The sequence below is a fragment of the Cyprinus carpio genome, chromosome B24 (genome assembly GCF_018340385.1).
Source record: "Cyprinus carpio isolate SPL01 chromosome B24, ASM1834038v1, whole genome shotgun sequence".
In the NCBI taxonomy this organism is placed as follows: Eukaryota; Metazoa; Chordata; class Actinopteri; order Cypriniformes; family Cyprinidae; genus Cyprinus; species Cyprinus carpio.
In genome coordinates, this window is record NC_056620.1 from 14858441 (window position 1) to 14865130 (window position 6690).

Genomic DNA, 6690 nt, shown 5'->3' on the forward strand with positions numbered 1-6690 from the left:
TATTTAGTTAGAATTTTACTTGTAAAACATTCTTGAAACAAGATTAATTCACTTAGTAATTAGCATAATAATAATAAGTAATAATAAACGTGTTCATAGTGAATATATCTTGATATATTTTTTACATTTCAGGACATTTTGTAAAATATAGGCTTTAAAAAAGTCTGCCTAAAGGATAATATAATAAATGTGGAAAATAAAAAATACAATGAATAATAAATCTCACACTGCACTTACACTGGAAAAAAAAAGTTTGGTTCAGACTTTAATGAATTTAAAAAAAAAAAAGAATATTGGCCAAATCAACATATCCTCTTTAGACACAAGTCAAAATGTTACTTAATGTTGGCCAATGTACTATTTTCTTTCGGTTTTTACAACCTATTTTCACCATAAGCAAAGCTATCGCTGTAATATAGTAAAGAAAACCATGACTTTTAAGTGAGAATGATATAAAAATTCAGTTTAAATAAATGGTCATTTCACTTTTTCCAATGAACATTAAATTAGGATTAAAACTTTTACAATTAAAAATGCATATAAAAAGCATAACAGCATTTTCATTTTTGAATGCATTATCCCTTTAGTATCTTATACACTCTGCTTATATATTCTTCAGTATTTTCCTGAAAACAGGAAAATTATTTTTGTAGTGCATTTTTTATTCATAGGAGCACTGATGCCAGTTTGACTACAAACCATTTTTGGTGGCTGTCCATTTTCTCTCTTAATCTCTCAATTTTTTCCTCGCACTGGTGTATTTTCCCCGTCTGGCTCTTCAGATTGTCCAGGGCTGCTTGGAGCTCTTCTGTTAGCTGGTCCATTGCCTCTTCAGGGTGTTCCATACGGATGACTTTCTGGACATAGCAAGACTTCGGGCTGGAGATTTCTGCTCTTAAAATTCAGACTTCTGCCTGGGCCTTTAGAACAGCACATTACAGAAAAACACCATAGGCATGATCACAAAAAGTGTACAATAAAAACAAAAAGAAATAAACTACAGTCTCTGTCATAGTTACAAAGGTTATTTTACTACAGTAAAATAGCCATTTTTCATAGGGCATTTCTGAGACCATTTTTAATGGCTTCACTTTCAGATTCCTTTTCTGTAAGTCATTTTGTTTAATTTCCTCCTCCGTCAGATGCCGGTGGTTTGCAGTGTCAAGCTAGCCAGGTCCATAATGAAAATTTACTGGTTTAATGTAGTATCAATAAGTGAAGTAACTATGGTATTTTGTTGGAAACAGTGCATTAGCATGCAAGAACAATGTTAAATTCGCCCAAAACTCAGCTTAATCTGAGGCGGGGACCCTAAAAGTTGTAAAATATGACCATGCACTTAGATCGACCCCCGTAATGTAGTTAGCATGAGAGGATCAAGAGCTAGCATGCCATCTGAACACTGCAATAATAATATGAGACCAATGCCACAAACCTTCATTCATCATTCAAGATTACTTTCACATGGAGCACCTACTGGTATCAAAAGATTTGGACTGAACCTATAAGACAAGAAAGATCAAGAGGTTTTCGTTCCAGAAATCAATGAATATGAAAAGAGACACATGCAAAATGTTACACTGAAAACTACATTCTTACGGAATGTAAACGGAGTGAATAGAATGTATTATCACAACAAACAGGCAAAGTTATTCTGGCTAAAGAACTCACAGAAGTTCTTCTGGGTGAGGATGAGAGGGTCCGTGTAATATCACGCACAGTTATACGCTATGTGAGGGGCTTTCAGACCCTGAACCAATTAAATTCAAGTCAAGTTAAATTCAAGTTTTTATCTGGAATGTCATCAAGTTTCCACTGCACTCTCAAATGAATCCTGAAAGCCCTCGTAGACGTGAGTACAATTAAAGCATATTTATGTCTAACCTAATCATCGTGATCAAATACTCCGGAACCTTATTTGCTTACTAATTTTGTTTTGATGAATTCATGTTCCAAATACTCTGTATGAATGTCCTGTTTTGTGACTTCAGAATTTGATGAGATTATGGTTTTGCTTGTATTTCATTTTCTTTGATAAATGACATTAACAGTGCATTATGATTTTGATATGCTGCACTTGTGACTGTAATAAAAAACTTGCGGTCATAACAGCACTTTCTGAAGGCTTGTTAACGGAGGACCACGTTCCAAGTGACCTTGAAGCCGTTACATTAAATTTGCTGGCTTATTTCATCATTTGCTATCTGTGTCTATCACATGCCGTTGTGGTGGTGCACATAAGCGAAAGTTCTTTAATGCTAAGCAATGTTGTTTTCTTGCCCTGACTGATTTTAATCTATGATGAGGACACGCTTTTAATCTTTAAAAATCAATTAAGCACTTCTCGCCGCACTCAAACTCCTGTTTTACAAACTCTCCTAATGATGGGTTCAGACTCAGAGCCAGTGCTTCACAAACAGCACAGTGAGTGTGACCTTAAAACAAAGTAGGCTAAAACATTGCAGCTGTAAAAAATACTATTAAGCACTGAGTTTTAGTCCATCTGAAAATGCCACAAAGTCGCCAAACACTTCAAACAAAACACCTGCAGTGTAATATCATTTATTCAAAATACAACGCAATAAATAAACAAATGAACAATAGAGGTCCATTTCTGGACTATTTCACTGCAAGAGAAACCTAATTAATCTCACAGCACACCTGTGCTGTAGTTTAGATGCATTACAGTACCTTCACAAAAGAGGTGTGTGCTGAGTTTTTGAGTGGGACTTATTTTGTGATTTAAAAAAAAAAAAAGATATTTAAATATATAAATATTGTTTAAATGATAAAAAAGCAGCTAACTGCAGATGAATAATAGAGAGTGATTTATGATATTATTATGTATAATTATTTATACATATATGTTCAGAATTATAACTAAGATAAATATACATATATAGTCAGAATTATAATTATATATGTTCATATATGTGTATAATTATCACAATGTTCACTTATATATTCAGACTTGTAACTATAATCAGATTTACTTCTATACATACATATATTCAGTTTTGTATCTATACATTCATATTTACATCTATATATTAAAATTTATATTTTCATATTCAGATTTAGTTCTGTATATTCACAATTTACATTTACATATTTAGACTTCTAATTATATTTTATTTACGTGTATATTAATTTTTGTATCTCTATATTCATACTCTTATCTACTGTACATGTTCCAGTTTATATTTATACATTCTGATGTATAATTATTTACATTTACACATTTATATATTCATATTTTTATCTATATATTCAGACTTATATCTATGTCTAATTCTATGTATGTGTGTGTGTGTGTGTGTGTGTGTGTGTGTGTGTGTGTGTGTGTGTGTGTGTGTGTGTGTGTGTAATGGCAATAATAAGCAAAAGATAACCATATGCAATATTTTTTATTATTGTTAGAACAACAAAATTACAAAATTAAAACAGTAGAAAATTAGGGGATACATAATTTGTTGCCACTGTTTTAATTCAGCTACAAAATGAAAATATTAATTATTTGTTAACAGTAAGATGCAATAAAATGACACAGCATTTTGTTAATGGTTTGTTTTCTAATCTATTTAGTTATTCCTTTACATGAATTGCATTTGGTTACCTCTTGTTTGATTGACAGCTTGGCTTTGAATCTACAGACTGTCCCGCCCCTCCCGTCCAGTCACAGGTGTCACACAGCGCATGCATGTGGACCCGCAGCTTCCTCACCCCCTCATTAAGCCTGCTGACCTCAGCCTGCCACGATACCAGCTACACGCATACGCACCCAAACACCTTCACGTACGCCGCCGCAATACACCAAAGTTCAACATCATCTGTATTCATAGCCTGGCTAAATATTGAAAATTATTCCGCTGCTCCCAAACACACACTCATGAATTTTTCATGAGTCAGTAAACAGTTGGGTGGCGGTAAAGATGCAGGAGGGGTCAGGGAGGACACACACCTTCTACTCTAAACACACACACACACACAGATATAAACCACCACTAAAGAAAAAGGCTGAGCACCTTGCTGAGCAAAAAAAAAAAAAAAAAAAAACTGAATACAGTCTTTCATCTATGACTCCCTAATATACATCCATCTCTAATATCCATTCTCAAAACAACATCCTTTTTGGCAAAAAAAAAATTTAAATAATACACACTTTCTCTTTTAAACACTTACAAACCATGACTCACCTTTTTCTGTGAGGCCAAATTTAGTGTTTCCCAAGTTCTCATTGAAACACCTAAAAGAAGTCAATGAAGGGTCAAAAAAGTCTCGATCTCAATTCTTTCTGCAGGGTTTCTCTGTTTATCGTCTTAAAGTTTATTTTTATTCTTTGAGAACTCCTTGCAAGAGGTTTGCTGTAATGTTTCCTCCTCCATCTCTTCCTGTGCTTCCTGGGAATTATTTTTCTTCAATCTTATCCCTTGCAGAATCGCATGCCCACCTAAAAACAGCCAACAAACAATGTTAAAAAAAAAAAAATTACGATAAATTATAGCATAAAAAAACTTTGCACTATATTTTATCCCAGTTTCCACAAACATTCTGAATGAATGCTGACATTGCACTGAATCATTTCAATGCATTTTATACCATCATATACTATCATAGCCTATCAAAATCATAATTGATTAAATATTATAATGAAAATAAATATGAATAATTACAAATAAAATGATACAAAAAATGATTACAAAAATAAATCAACTTTCCACTATACAGTACATTTTAAACATTTAAAAAGTATAATCATAAACTGTTGTAATAATAATTGATAAAACATGATAATACAATAAAATAAAATAAAATATAAATAATAACATTATACATAAAAATGGTTACAAATAAATTCATGTTCCACAATATTTTCCCAGAAGCATTTAAAATTGATTCTCACGTTGTCAAATGAAGCACTTCAATGCATTTTATACCATATATAATTGTAGCCTGTCAATACTTCATCTGTCAAAAAAAATTAATAATAATACTCATAATAAATAATACAGTATATGATAAATAAAATAAAATAAAATAAAATAAAATAAAATAAAATAAAATAAAATAAAATAAAATAAAATAAAAAGAGTGTTTTCTATGCTATGGGCTGTGAATATTGTACAGGTAGTACAGTATGTCCTGTACTTTGAAAATCTTTTGTTCGGAATATATGGCTCCAAGTGGCAGGAAATCTATTTTAAAAGTGTTTTTAAATAAAAAAATAAAATAATAATCTCTATAGGGTATAAAGAGAGACACTCCAAACCTCGTAGACTTCATAGCTTTCCCCTGCAGCTGGTTCACCCTCCGCCTGTGGTTCCACCATGTCTGTCTCTCCACCTGCTGATGCCACTGAACACAGCACAGAAATGAAGCAAACACATGTGAAACACTCCCAAAACATCTTATTACAATTACAGACAATGTGGCGTGAAACACAAAAGGATGCTGTCAGACTGGAGGCTTTATTTTATTTTGATTTTTTTTGTGTGTGATATCTATATCTACATCTGTAAACAAACTAAAAGAATTGTTCAAAGACTTGCCTCCTTTTCAAAATCCAATAGTTTTTTTCTTTTTTTTTTCTTCAGTCTTGAGTAATTCCTTTGAGGAAGCTACAGTTTTTTTATTTTTTTGCCTCTAGTAAATCTGTAAATAACAAATCACAGACAACCACAATGTTAATGTTCATTTAAGTTTCATCCTAAGATTTTTTAAAACAGAAATGTATGTTCTTTCTCTCATTCACTTGCTTTGTAGCATTCCACTATTTTTATAAACCTATCATTTCAACATAATATTAGCAATAACAGCTTGACAAAGACACCGCACTACAAATATGCTGCATTTTTAATGTATTCTCACTGATCGCATTTGCTTTTGTCTTTGTGTTCAACTGCATGGCCTAATAAGTCTCTTTATATTCTGAGAGCCCATCTGTGCTTTCAACAACATCTTCAATTTCAGCTTTTGTAACACCAGTCTGTTTCTTTAAATGAGATATTAGCTTCAATCATCATGTGGCAAGGAAAGAACCGATCTCGCCATGCTCATTGCTCCCCGCAAGAACACGTTTCTTACACAGTCAGTCCCCTAAACACAGAAATATGTATCGCCCCCAATTCGGCATATAGAGGAACTTATAGGACGTGAAAGGTCGTTTGTAACTGTCTGCAGGATTGATGGAGTTAAGATAGCTCCTTGACCTTCACCCTGCACTCATGAAGAACAGTCTCAAATGACAAAGCATCGGAGCAACTTTAGAGCGAAACATTTTTTCACCACTTTTTCCCGCATGCCTTTCCAGAGGCTGGACAGAGCAGAGCAACACAAATGCAGCCTGAGATTTAATTACTGCAGTTTCCCCTTCATTAAGGGCTAACCTGTCATCCAATGCTACATGCCAATGTCTCCAATTTGCACTAATTCCTGCATTTCTGTTTGCTTTTGGCTGTCCTTTAAAAGCTATATTCAGAGAATAATTGCTTTTGTGGCCTATGCAAACATAGTCAGTATCAATCGAAACAGAGCTTAAACAATTTTGTATTGGCCATCTGTCTGTGGCTGATGCCTTCAACTCTGAAACTAAGTAGCAAAGGCACTGTAGCTCAGAGCAAGGGCAAACACTCCAGCTCAGAGCCAAGCTGATATTTTACATGAAGAAAAGGTTTGGTCAGAGTTCAAGAC

The 6690-nt window shown here is 33.4% G+C and overlaps 1 long non-coding RNA gene across 1 annotated transcript; it reads right to left on the reverse strand.

Moving 5' to 3' along the window:
* Positions 1 to 350: 350 nt before the first annotated feature.
* LOC122142249 lies at positions 351 to 6279 on the reverse strand. The gene is made up of 4 exons (XR_006158475.1): positions 5270 to 6279; positions 4197 to 4450; positions 1436 to 1502; positions 351 to 920 (listed from the first exon to the last, which is right to left on the reverse strand). It is a non-coding gene; the product is annotated as an uncharacterized LOC122142249 (long non-coding RNA).
* Between the last annotated feature and the right edge of the window lie 411 nt (positions 6280 to 6690).